At 40.7% G+C, this 14,450-nt stretch overlaps 1 long non-coding RNA gene across 5 annotated transcripts in view; it reads left to right on the top strand.

Annotated features, from left to right (window-relative positions):
- LOC128415392 (uncharacterized) overlaps window positions 1–14,450 on the top strand; it is a 126,795-nt gene that overhangs the window by 9,901 nt on the left and 102,444 nt on the right. The gene's annotated exons all lie outside the window — the stretch shown is intronic.

Raw genomic sequence — 14,450 nt, 5'->3', positions numbered from 1 at the left:
TGAAAATCTGATATTCCATTTCTTCTTTTCTCTGTTGCATTACAGCACTTGATTTATCTGTTCAGGAACAGTTTACCACTTATCTTTACAGTTTGTAATACTGCCGTAGGGAATAAACATTTTATTTCTGCAAACAATCCCCAGAAATAGATTTTTTGTTGTTACTGTTACTGAAAGCAGTTTGTTTTTAATAATACACATTGAATTTTAGAGCCTGATTCCTTATGGAACCATAAAATGCAAGCCAATCTCAGCATCTGACTTCCTCTCTTTGTCAACTTTTTACCAGATGTGCTGGATTGTCTGCATGATCAGCTTCTGAAAACAAAGTACAGTGTTAAGAACATAAAAAATTGGATTGCTAGTGCATTGAGTCCAACACCCTGTGGCAAGCCAGATGCTGTCATAAGTTTTCAAGAATGGTATGATGGAAAAAGCCACTATTTTATCCCTAGCATGTGTTATTCAAGGTACACTGCCTTTGAACATAGAGTCTCCATTTTGGGGCTGTTATGTTACAGGCTTGTAGAAGTACATTGGGAATTTGATGAAAAATTATGTTGTCTTTGTAGAGAGGAGTGATAGATGTTGCTTATTATCTATTGCTGTTAGTTATTAGTAACATGTAAAAGGAGGTGAGAACTCCCACAATGGTCTGGATTCGAATTCAGGTTTCCCAGTTTAGCATTCCCAACAATTAATAATTTTGGTTTCTTGTGTAGTGAGAAAGTACATTAATTCTACATGAAGGTCTAATATTTCACAGAATCACAGAATTGTAGAGTTGGAAGGGAACTGAAGCGTCATCTAGTCCAACCACCTGCAATGCAGGAATCACAGCTAAAGAATCCCTGACAGATGACCAGCCAATTTCTGTTTACAAAACCTTCATTGAAGGAGAATCCACCACCTTCCAAGGCAGTCTGTTCCACTGTTGAACAGTTCTTACCACCAGAAAGTTCTTCCTGATGTTTAGTAAGAATCTCATTTCTTGCCTTTAAAGGTATACACTGGAGATGTAGCTACCCCTTCATATCAGCTTTCTGCTCTAGTATTTACAAGAGTAGAAGGGAACATCCGCCAAACAGCTGGAATGGTGCAGTGCCAGAGGTTACTTTGCTAACTCTACAGCCTTCCATAGCCCTTGCCTCTAGTGTGAACTGGCCAGAAATCAACAAGTGATTGGTGTACATGCTCTTACTTAGCATTACAACAGCTAAATGTAGATGCAAAAGACCGCTGTGTAGATTTGCTCTGTGTGTTTTCCGTTCTGCAACAGAGGAAAAGCTTGGGGTCAAGGAAGAGGGTGCAGGGAATGTTTCACTCCGCAGTTCTTCTGCATTTTTAACTGGAAGTAAAATCTCATTGCCATGGGTCTTACTTCTAAGCACTTATGCGCAAGACCTCAGCCTTAAAGCGATAATATCCCAGCAGGTGGTGTTGAATTTTATGGCTTCTAAAAATCCAATGGCTTTATATTTATATCTCCACCTCCTGCAAAACTTCTTTCTTTTGTCCTCATTGATCATTTCAGCTGCTGATCCATCTCTTCTTCTTCATCCTTTTTCCAGTAGCCACTCTTGCTACTGCCAGGATTACTGCTTCTGTGGCCTAATAATAATAATAATAATAATAATTTATTATTTATACCCCGCCCATCTGGCTGGGCCTCCCCAGCCACTCTGGGCGGCTTCCATAAAAACCAAAAATACAGTAAAATATCACACGTTAAAAACTTCCCTGAACAGGGCTGCCTTAAGATGTCTTCTGAATGTCAGGTAGTTGTTTATCTCTTTGACATCTGCTGGAAGGGCGTTCCACAGGGCGGGCGCCACTACCGAGAAGGCCCTCTGCCTGGTTCCCTGTAGCTTTGCTTCTCGCAATGAGGGAACCGCCAGAAGGCCCTCGGCGCTGGACCTCAGCGTCCGGGCAGAATGATGGGGGTGGAGACGCTCCTTCAGGTATACTGGACCGAGGCCGTTTAGGGCTTTAAAGGTCAGCACCAACACTTTGAATTGTGCTCGGAAACGTACTGGGAGCCAATGTAGGTCTTTCAAGACCGGTGTTACATGGTATCGGCGGCCGCCCCCAGTCACCAGTCTAGCTGCTGCATTCTGGATTAGTTGTAGTTTCCGAATCACCTTCAAAGGTAGCCCCACGTAGAGCGCATTGCAGTAGTCCAAGCGGGAGATAACCAGAGCATGCACCACTCTGGCGAGACAGTCCGCAGGCAGATAGGGTCTCAGCCTACGTACCAGATGGAGCTGGTAAACAGCTGCCCTGGACACAGATTTGACCTGTGCCTCCATGGACAGCTGTGAGTCCAAAATGACTCCCAGGCTGCGCACCTGGTCCTTCAGGGGCACAGTTACCCCATTCAGGACCAGGGAATCCTCCACACCTGCCCGCCTCCTGTCCCCCCAAAACAGTACTTCTGTCTTGTCAGGATTCAACCTCAATCTGTTAGCCGCCATCCATCCTCCAACCGCCTCCAGACACTCACACAGGACCTTCACCACCCTCACTGGTTCTGATTTAAAAGAGAGGTAGAGCTGGGTATCATCCGCATACATATGGCCTAAACTGACCATAATTGGATACAGGTTACTGACTGCTTTGGATTGCAAGTTGCTAAAGTGTGTCACTGCTTTGTTGGCATCCTTCTGAACAAATTGATCCTAACTTGTCCAACATAACACGTATTGCCCTTTGCTCTCCTTGCCTCTCACATTTCCCTACAAAACACCTCTACTTTGATCACCTTGCATATCCCCTTCCATTTTTTCCACTAATTTCCTTTTTGTCTCTGCCTTACACTTCAAGCTTAATACTCTCACTTTTTAAGGCCTTGTAGAATTGATTGCTGCCTACAAAGTGGTGCTTGTTCCTAGTTGCATGATATGCTTCTCTCCCATTCTTTTCAACGTAACATCTCCTTTGTTTCCACCTCCTTCCTTTCCCGTGGCATTTTCCCTCTCTGTGTTGTCTGTCCTTGAGTCTTCTTCTATCCCAACCATTCTGTCTGCCTCGTGGGAGGCTAGATGGAAAACTTTGAACAATCTAGTTCTAATATAGATGTCTTAATGGACCGACAAAGGATATATTCTGGTTGTGCATAGACTTGGTAATTTAGCACTCGGTTGCATTGCATATGAGACTCAGAGCAGCCAGATACTGTAGAGAAGTGAAGGATGGTGCGGAGGCATGTAAATGAATAATAATTCCACTGTTCCACGTACTTTAAACTCTGGCTGTTTAACTATTAATATTCTAGGTTTATATGATAAGATAAATTGGTACCACTTAGAATACGTAATGGGCTTACTTGAGGTGTTTACTGCTGGGACCTAGGATTTAGAATGCATTTTAGGTTCACTTCCAAGGTTTAAAGGGCCTCAGACGCACACTTCTCTTGAAATTAAGATTATTTGTGGGGTTTGATTTTTGTTCCCCATACTTGGTATCCCTTTCCAGTTGTAATAATGTTATCAGTGCATGTATTTAGAAAGATTATTTTGCAGCATTTGGCTGTAAGGACCTTTGTGATTTACTGGAAGGTTCTGCTAATTCATTTACATACAAAATGAGATTATTTGTTACCACATTTAAACTTTTTAAACAGTCATTAGTATTACTTTGTGCTGCACTTATAAATGAACAGAAGAAAAGTTGAACTATTGAAGGCAACCCTGTTTAAACTGCAAGCCTCTCTTTGTGTCGAGGAAGACACTGGCTTTCAGTAAACTCGTAGTACTAAGGAGAGATCAGAGGATCCTTTAATCCAGATCTGTTCCTTTATGCAGAGTAATAATGCTCCATCCCTTGTCTTCTATCCCATCTGACTGTCTTGAATCTGACAGCACTGAATGTGTGGGCATAACAGTCTTAGATGTGCCCAAGCCTGGATGATTTAGTCAATATTCCAGATGAAATTTGAGATGATCCTAGAAGAAATCCAGGAATCGGATGCTTGATATGGGCCCCAGTACTTGGGATTTTATGGATTTATGCATTAAGGACATGATGCCTGCTTGTGAATTGACCTCCGGTAGTGTTGAAGTGCAGGATGTACATGTGAGGAGGGGAGATATGGTCTTGTTTCACACCATATGTAGGGGAGTGGTGCTGGGGGAAAGCTAAGATTTAATCCAACCCAGAGGCAGCTATATGTGGGGATGAGGAAGACAGACAGTTTGGATTTGATATCCCGCCTTTCACTCCCTTTAAGGAGTCTCAAAGCGGCTAACATTCTCCTTTCCCTTCCTCCCCCACAACAAACACTCTGTGAGGTGAGTGGGGCTGAGAGACTTCAAAGAAGTGTGACTGGCCCAAGGTCACCCAGTAGCTGCACGTGGAGGAGCGGAGACGCGAACCCGGTTCCCCAGATTACGAGACTACCGCTCTTAACCACTACACCATACTGGCTCTCCACTACACCATACTGGCTCTCCAGTATGACAGAAGTGGTTTGGAAAGCTTTTACTGTAGCCGCGGTGAAACATGCAGGCTGCTTTTCTTTTTAAAACCTGTTCAGCCAGGTGATTGGATGCAATAAAAATGTGCAAAAATACCGTATTTTTCGCTCTATAAGACGCACCAGACCACAAGACGCACCTAGTTTTTGGAGGAGGAAAACAAGAAAAAAAATATTCTGAATCTCAGAAGCCAGAACAGCAAGAGGGATCGCTACGCAGTGAAAGCAGCAATCCCTCTTGCTGTTCTGGGTTCTGGGATAGCTGCGCAGCCTGCATTCGCTCCATAAGACACACACACATTTCCCCTTACTTTTTAGGAGGGAAAAAGTGAGTCTTATAGAGCAAAAAATACGGTACCTTCGGCTGCTTTATTGTCGTCCCCCCAAATAATGACCTTTTTATTTGCTTTCTGCCAAATTGAAAAGGAAAGTATTACAAAATGGTTTACAGATTGTATTCATTGCAGGTAAGATTGAAATGAGTATACCCTAGAGGGTTGGAAATGTAGTGCCTGAGGAGCTGAATTTCCTTTAATGTTGGTGTGTTTAGAAAAACGATTTAATTCTTGTGGGGAATCTGTTTTGAACGTTATTCAAGATACTGCTTGTGGTTGGCTCCAGATGAAATTTCACTTACTATGTAAGCAGTATTTTGGATGTGGAACTATTTGTATTAACTTTCAGCTGCTGTCATCCGCTTTGTCAGTTAGCGTTTCCGGGGTGTGGCAGGTGGGACGGGATAAAAATATAATAAATGAAGGATTAATTTGTTAATCCCTATTTGTTAACTCTTAATTAAGCAGGGATTGAAGAATAAAATGTGAAGTTTTCTGGGTCCTAGGCCGTGCCATGAACACATGAATTGTAAGAGAATAAAATGTCACTCACAAAATGAACTGACAAATTTAAGTGCAACTTTGTGAAGGAAAGGGAAGGCTTTGTAATTATTCAGTTTTGAGAGATATTGGAGTGGAGTGATTTAGGATGGGCTTTCATTGGAAACCCAAGTTAAAATGCCCCTCCCTCCACCATTTATTTATTTATTTGATTGATTGATTGATTGATTGATATACTGTCCTTCATCATAAGCCCTTAGGGCAGTTCACAGAACCATAAAGCTCCATCAGTGGTTCTGAACAGGTCACAAGATTCACGTGAGCAGAAAATTACAGAATTCCCTATAAACTGCCCTCAGTGCCAGATGCAACTGTGATGAATTTGTTGGCATCTGTCTGTCTTGAGAAACAGTGGAGCGCAAAGGTGTAAGAGACAATGGAGGTGAAGTCAAGCTGCTGACTGCAGAGACCAGTTCTGTCCACTGTTGTACAGTGACCGCATTTGCATGTCACATTAAACCATAGTTTAGTGGAACATGAGCAAGTAAAAAGCAAGCCACAGCAAGCCTTAGGTTTGTACACTCCCCTGGGTAGATGAGCTCAGAAAGTGGATAGAGAGAAGCTTTTCTCCCTATTTTATAACCCAGGGCCATCTAGTGAGGTTGGCTGTTGGAACTTTCAAGACACACAAAGGAAGGTACTTCTTTACACCACACATAGTTCATAGAATCTTAAAAGTTGGAAGGGACCCAAGTTAGAGCTGTTTATCAGTGGAACAGTTTCCCTTGGGAGGTTGTGGCCTCCTTCCTTGGAGGTTTTTAAGCAGAGGTTGGAAGGCCATCTGTCATGGATGCTTTCGCTGGGATTCCTGCATTTCAGGCGGTTGTACTAGATGACCCTTTGGGTCCCTTCCAACTCTTCAATTATATGATTTTATGAAAACAAATACAATAACCCCCACATTTGAATGCAGCCAAAGTCCAACCGCTTATGCTTTCTGGAAGTACCGTAAGATGTCCTAATATGGGTTCTATTTTAGCAGCCAGAGTTTAGCAGGTTTGTGACACACACACACACACACACACACACACACACACCAGTTAATGCCCCTATTCACATGTGAATATTGACAATCCCATTTGAATTTTTATGAGTGTCTGAAAACTCAATAGCGCTGATGAATGTTGCCTTCACCCAAATGTAATCATGAGCATTAACTCAAATATGTCTAAAAACTGGGGGGAAATATATATCTTTGTTTGGGTCTCATATAATTCAGCTAGTGTTGATCACATTCATATGTGCAAATTGACATTCACCAAATTTTGGACATAAATTGCAGCATAGATATAGAGTGGGTGGAATCTCTTTGTTTGTTGGTTTGTTTTTTGAATATTTTATTAGTTGAATATAAGAACAACATATAATCAAATACAAACAATCAAATACAGTTTTCCCCTCCTCCTCCCCCAAAACACCCACAACTACATCCAGGTAATTATACACTGGTAATATAATCAAATAAAAAATTATTTCTACAGTTGCTGGTTTAAAAAATGTCATTCTTTTTTTAAAAAAGAACTATATATGGCTTGCCTTAAAGAGTGGGATTTTGGAAAGGGGCAGGACAAAAATAAATGAAAGCTTTGAAAATCACTTATCAGACGTAATAAGTTTCCCAGCTGCCCAGGAATTAGTCTGGTGAATTTACACATGCTGCACATGTCTCTCACTGCTGATTTTACATGTCTTGCAACTGACATTCCACTTACAACTAAAAAGTGTGCTTGTGGAGTTTTGTTCCTGAAATCCTTTGGTCTGACTCCTGTGAGTCTTGAGTGTCATTCCAGCTCCAGTAACTAATGCGGGTAGCACAGGTAGATGGATCTGACAGGACTGAGAACTAACAGCGTGTCAGACGCTTTTCTCCAATGAAGGCTATAGATCAGACCTAGGAATCTGCTGGAGCCGAAGAGGGTGACAAGGGAATAACATCCCTTTCTCTTCCATCGACAGGGGTAATAACTCCTGGCTCTCTAGGGACAGATTGTAAAAGCCAATAGCTAGGAGCTATGAAGCAGGGAGGGCAGAAGAATTGAAAATTAAAGAGGGAGTGAAAATTTGGTGTAAGGCTTTAGTGAGAGGTTGGAATAAAACATCAAATGTCACTCGTTTAATTGCCTTATTGTTGATGTAGGGGGGTCTTGAAATTTTAATTTTTATGACTTTAAACAGTCTAGTTAAAATGATTAAATAACACACTGTATTTGTGGGTAGGTCAACTACACACACACACACACACACACAGCCCGTGTGTTTTACATATTTGGCTAGCTTTTGTGTACTCTGTTTCATTGCTTGTTGAAATAGTGAAAAAAGGGTTTAGAAAACCTCCCCACTAAAAATGTTAAGAGCTATTGCAAAAACATAAATGCATAAGTTCATGAAAGTACAATTTCTCTCTTTCTCTGGCTCTCTGTATGCATATGAGCACTGCGACATAGCATGCTCTGTGTATGCAGTATATAGTGCGTTAAATGTATTTAAAAGGTATTCCCATATTTTATTCATATTAGTAAAACCATATATTTTACTTTGATTTCAGAGAAGCTACATAAATTCAAACCCGTTAAACTTTAGCCTGGATATTTGTTTATTTATTGTTTACAGTCTTTGTGTGTGTACACAAATCACAGCCCAAGGGAGTGATTTTATTTATTTCTGCAGTAGTTGACGCAATCACAAAGTTTTTAAGATACAGCCTTCAAACCACCTATTGGTTTAAATGTGGTTAGTCCATAGCAGGTTGTTTGAGCTTTTCAGCTTAACTCGGTTTAGGATCTCATCCTTGGATTGCAATTCTTGCAGATACTAATTTGGAAGTAAGCTTCTCTTCAAGAACTCTGGTACGATTTTCAGCATTAGGTTATCATCCTGGGGCTCAGGGTAGTATATGTGAAAAACAACTGCATAACAGAACAGTATCCCCAGCAAATTAAATCAGCCCAAGTATTTAGCCTACTGAGAGGGCTTTATTGTGTTTTGTTATAATACTTCACAATGAAACAATCTTAAGAGATTTTACAGAACTGGCTGCAATTGTGAATGGACTTTCTCTGGTGCAAATCCCGTCTCTTTTAGAACAATTTATTCTAGAGTAAATGATTGCCACAGCATGTGTTTGCACATGTAACAGAAAGGCAGAACAAAGCAGCAATAATAGATCTGGCTTTGCCAACACCAGTAGCTGCAAAGTAGCTTTTAAGAAGTGATGTGCTCAAAGGTTATCTTTGTTATATGAGATGTACTTACTTAGTTTTTAAAGTGCGACTGGTGTTTAGTTAAATCTTTTACAGACTCAGTTCACTGAAGGTGACAGAAGTACTCACTTGAGCTCAATGAGAAGTAGACATGACAGTAAATTTTTCAGTCCCAGACAGGGGATCTTGTTATAGGAGTCAGTATGGGGGTCAGGGCAGAGCCTGTTGATGATTGAGGAAAAGAGAAGTAAATTCATTCTGCTCCAGGCACTTTGTCAAGTGCCAGTAGCTTACCATTGAGAACTAGTCACCCGTTCGAGTCTTACAGCCCTAGAGGTCACTCATTTGATATAAATCATAGCACTGCATAGGCTCAGCAACCCATTGCCATTCAGGATGAAAATAAAAAAGAGGAATGCAGCCTTCTGAATGGAAATGACTGCGAACGTCCCCACCACATGTTGCTGTTTAATGCAATATGCGGCTCGATATTGATCTCCAGAATCAAGTCATTAAAATGTGCAGGTTTTTTTGTTTATTGGAATGAAGCAATTAAATGGTTCAGTTATGCCAGACCTTACCTTTTCTGATGAAAACTATTGATTTCTTGCCACAGCTTTATAAGCGACAATGTTTTTGATTACTCTTGACAAACCTCCTTGGAGTGTTAATTAAAATTGTACCAGATGAGCAGGTGTGGGAGATCATTAGATTGCCCGGATCACACACCACACTTCATATTCTGCAGCCTTGCATAATGAATAGGGCACAAGAGGGGGAAAACAATATCTTAATCAGCAGAATTAGCATCTTTGCTTAAACCCCCCCTCCACAACCAACTAGGTGGCATTCAGTTTTACAGTACCGACATCCATCAGCTGTTGGAGAACTTCAGTGTCACTGACTACACTTCCTCTTTTATAATAGTAATTTGTTTCAAAGGACAAGTCTAGTCACTTTTATTTTTAAAGCACAAAAGATTACACTATACTAGAAAGGCAAGAGGCAGCATGAAAATAAACAGTTAGGATGAAGCTATGCATCCAATTATCTTTTTAATGCAAAAAATGCCATGAATTTTGCCAGAAGAAATATTTTAACGTGTATTCTATTGATTTCTTGTATTCTTCTTGTTGCTGGACTAAATGTTTTGGTAACTATGTCATGAAAGACATTGATTTGGTTAGCTTTTGAAGCGAAGCCAACAAAGGGAGGTTCTTTTTTAAAAAATTTGCATCAGCAATTTTATTTTGTATATTTATCAAAATTGACTTTTTGGGGAAGGCATTATGACTGCAGTCTGATGTACACATATATACAGCCTAATTTTATGTGTAAGTTCAGTAGGGCTTACTCAAAGAAACCCACACTGAATTCTGGCATAAGGCGAGGCTATATCACAATGTATTTATTTACTCTCAACGTTGGTTTTTAAAATAGTGCCTGAAGTTAAAAATCCAACACAATCATGGTTGGAACCGAGGCTCTGGTGACAATGGAAGTTTGTTTTGATAGACACCTTTGCACTGACAACCACACACACAAAATGACCAAAGACAAGGAAGGAAGGAAAGGAAGAAACACAGAGTATATAGCACAGGGCTGAGGTTTGGAGTGATGCAGAGGAATGTGTGGAACAGCTGCTCACAAAATACATGCCTTGTAAGTAAATGGAAAGCTTCAGCTTCTATTAATTTGACTGGTGTGCTCTAGTCAACAGTAACGAAAATCCTATGTGATGTGCTTGCAATGCAGCCCCCATTACATTTGAATAGACAATTTGGGACTGCACTGCTTTTTCTTCTTTTTGAAGTGTGCTGTTTTACACTGAGCAATTGAGATATGACATAAAGAAGCGTGAGGTTTTGCAGACGAGTGCTAGCTTAGAATGACTATTATTATTTCTACTAATACTGTATTATAATTGTTATTATTTTATTTCTGTATGACCATTCCTCCTGGTTGGGAACCCAGAGTGGAGTACATCATAAATAAGATATAGTCAATTAAAGCAACATTACATTGAAACCAGTCTAAAAACTCCTGACATCAAGCAGAACCCAACTAAAACCTGTAATAACATATTTCAGCTGCTTGGTACCTGTAAAGGATGCAAGCAGTTTCTGCCTTAAAGTACCAAGTAGAGGCATGCCCTACACTCACCATCCCCTCCCCTCAAAAAAGGCTGGTGACCCCTACTTTACTTACATGGTCCACATAAATAGAAAAACACACACACCAGTGCCTTTTAAATAGATAATTTACAACACAATTCTAGACATGCCTGCTTAGAAATAAGGCCCACTGAGTTTGATAGGGCTTACTCCCAGGTAAGTGGGTATAGAACTGCAGCCCTAACTGACCATCCCCTTTGACTTTTGTTGAAATGACATGCTTGTTAGTTTTCCATGGCTTAACAATTTGAGTGATGTGTTGAATTTTCCTGTATGATTATGCACCAGTTATTGAATTATTCAGCAATACACATTTTCTCGGGATCTTAAGTGACATACAAGCTAAGTAATAGAAGCTAAACTAATAGAAGAAACAAAGAGGGAAGAGAGTGGAAATGGCAGTGTTCACATATTATAAGGCATAAACCACAAGGTTCCTGCCCTCTCCCAGCTCACACTAAGGCTGTGTATATGCTTCTGTTTACTTGGCATCCAGTGCACTCCTGCTGCAAGTCTGGCAGCATTAACCACAACAAACCTTTATCCTGTCGTTTGTAATGAAATGCTACATTTTGATGTGTTTCCCCCACAAACCACATTCAATCTTCAATCTAACGTGTACAGAGCCTAAGAGGAAGGGAAACATGGTCCCTGCCTGGTTTAGTGTTACTCCAAACAAATCACAACCTGTAGCCAAATTTTATTATTGGCTTACAGGTCATTGGATGTAGTGATAAATCCAAGGTGTTGGTTTGCTTTCTCTGGGTGCAATTAAGCAGTTTTGCTAGTGCACAAAAAGCCATGGTTTATGGTGCACTGTGATGTGCAAACACCACAGAAATTGAAGGCTATCTCCTACCACGACCAACAAGCTATTCTGTAACCTGAGCCCTTTTGTACACAAAGTTACTTGCCGAATCTGCCCAGTAGTACACGTAAGACAATCACAGTATGCCTACAGGTGCATTGTGGGGAATGAATCTCTGCTGGCTCATGGAGAATTAACCTAACAGCAGTCCTTAACATAGAATGTCCATGTGTGGGATGGGCTAGGAGAGGAATGCAGGATTATACCCCAGGATAGTGGTGGTGATTTCTGGCCCCACAATCTTAAATTCTGAAGTAAAAAAAGAATTGTTGATGGAAGCACTAGGTACTAACGGGAGCTAAGCTAAGACATTTTTGCTGTCTGCTGCTGAGCAGCAACCCCACATGGATCCTCAAGTCAAGGTGCATTAGTTCCCTCAATGAACACATGGGGTTGATATTTTTGACTAACAGTGCCCCTGAAGATACACAAAGAGAACATTTTATTTCAGAAGGAACATGCCTATACTATCAAATAGGGTTGATAGGACCCTTATCACAAAGAACTGAAGAGGGCTAAAGATAACTTCACTATAAAGTATATCCTATGGGTTTATAAATGCTATGCCCCCACTCTGCTGCCTTTATCCACAAGGAACCTATCCTGTCCTTGTTGAGGGAGGAGGGTGGTTCAGGTGGAATGATTATGCAGGGTTAGTGATACTGCCAACCTCCAGCATCTGTTTGCCTGAGTTTGTCTAATCTCTGCCCTGGGTGCAATAATGGGGTTTGGAATTAAGGTCTTCATCCACCACTAAATTTCTTAAAGCAACCTTCCAAAAAAATCCATAATTGCTGACCAGGTCTATTAGGGCTGCATAACCTACTGTGATGACAATGCTACAAAAATTCAGTGCAGCACATTGTTTTATGTAGATGGAACAGTCTATAGGTTTTAGAATATCAATTCCCCCTTTTGTTTAAGTAGAGCTCCATTGTTTTATTTATTATTAAATTGCTCTTTTGTTGCTTCCTGACAGTTTGATTTGTTGCGCCGGTTACATATCAAATGAGCCAATGTCTCTTGGAATGAGTGGCTCTCTTTCATTATTCTTCGGGCCATATTGAAAACCATTCCTGTCAGCTGATACTCTCCCAAGTAGCTCGGGAGAACTTTGGCATAGTTTGCCTAACCTTACAAACAGTAAAAGCTAAACTCGCCTTTGATTAAAATAATAATAATAAAGCCAGAGGACTTTGGCACAGAGCCATTAAGGATGCAGGTGACGTTTGTAACAGGCTTGACAGAATATTTCGCAAAACAGTAAATGTTCTCCTGAGGGTCTCTCAAATGGGCTGCGGCACTTTGCTTGTACTTAACATATATCAACTGTCACCCAACGGCAGTCACCGCTGAACTGAGCACAATGGAACATCCAGATGGGCTAAACAAAGTGAGCAAATGTTCAATGCTATTAAAAGCTGTTTACATCAACTTCCAGCATTTCATGTGGTGAAGTTTATATTGTGTCACCTCTGAGCTGCTTAGCTCCATCCACTGCCTGCCGACACTTTTGTAAACTATTGTTGCTTATGTATGAAAATGCTGTACGTGCTACAGAGCATTTAAACAGCAGGGAACAGTCCATTGTATGCTAATTGCTTACTCCCAAGTATTTTAAATGATCTTAGTTTCTAGTTAGCAGATCTCCTTTGCAGACTTCTTTTGCAGCCTTACTATTCTTCAAACCAACCATCAGGATTTGTTTTATTTTATTTTTCCTCCCACTTGCAGATCTGCACACACTTTGTGCCATATGCAAATTTGCTGTGCACAAGTAAGATGATGTCGGATGAGATGGAATTTCAGGGAATGATTCCCCATAATTCCCCATAATCGTGTTTCTGTACTAGAAAAAGCTTAACCTGTTGAATCCCAACAGGCAGATATACAGCTATAATATATACATAGGAAAAACTCTTGCAGAATTACATAGCCAAACTAGTACTTCACATTTTCTGGAAGTTGATTTGGAGAGATGTCTCTTTCTCCTTAAGTTGCTTATTGTTCCATCCATTCTTGGATAAGTGCTGCAGCTTAGTGGCAGAACAAGTGGACCGTTATTGAGGTGGATGGACTAATGAAGCCACCCAGAGTGGCTGGGGAAACCCAGCCAGGTGGGCGGGGTACAAATAATAAATTATTATTATTATCATTAATGATCTGGCTTAATCTAAGGCAGCTTTCCATGTGCCTTCATTATTGGAGCTCTTCCATTATCTTTTTTAAAAAATGAATTTGCAGTTGGGGGGTTTCATCTGTTTTTTATGTACACCAAATTTCTTTTTAAAAAGGCTGCCTAGTTCATGATTCCTGGACATGACTGCTCCAGGTTCCCACTTTTGCCAGCAAACTGTATCAAATGTATGTGGATGTATGTATAGGTGCTATTTCACTTTTTTTGAAAAATGAAATCAAAGAAAGAAGAGTTTGTCATTTTGGGAGGAGTAGGTGTGTTTGGGAAATGTGTAAAGGTTAAAAGAAGGGTAGCAAATAGGATAAAACTGAAATGAACTAAAATAGGAGTGCTTGTCTGCATACACAATGAGACTTTGTTCAGTCCATTACATAGAAGAGATTTATTCTGGAGTGAGCCAGTCCTGTGTGCTTGGAGAGCTCCAGTTCTGCTTGCTGCCCATTTGCTTTATATAAGGTCTGTACCTTCAAGTGTATCAGATTGTTCCAAAGCCTCTGCATTCATGCTTGACAGAGGTCAAACCTCGTGCCTTTAGATGAGCCCTTGGAGCCAGTTTGTCAATCCAAATGCAAGCTGCTCAACTTCCTGTTTATGCCTGTGCTGAGTTACATATCCGGACTTCCTTGCCTTCAGCTGCAGGT

Source organism: Podarcis raffonei, chromosome 6 (genome assembly GCF_027172205.1).
Source record: "Podarcis raffonei isolate rPodRaf1 chromosome 6, rPodRaf1.pri, whole genome shotgun sequence".
Classification (NCBI taxonomy): domain Eukaryota; kingdom Metazoa; phylum Chordata; class Lepidosauria; order Squamata; family Lacertidae; genus Podarcis; species Podarcis raffonei.
The sequence above is the reverse complement of the archived record's forward strand: the minus strand, read 5'-3'. Positions and strand labels throughout refer to the sequence as shown.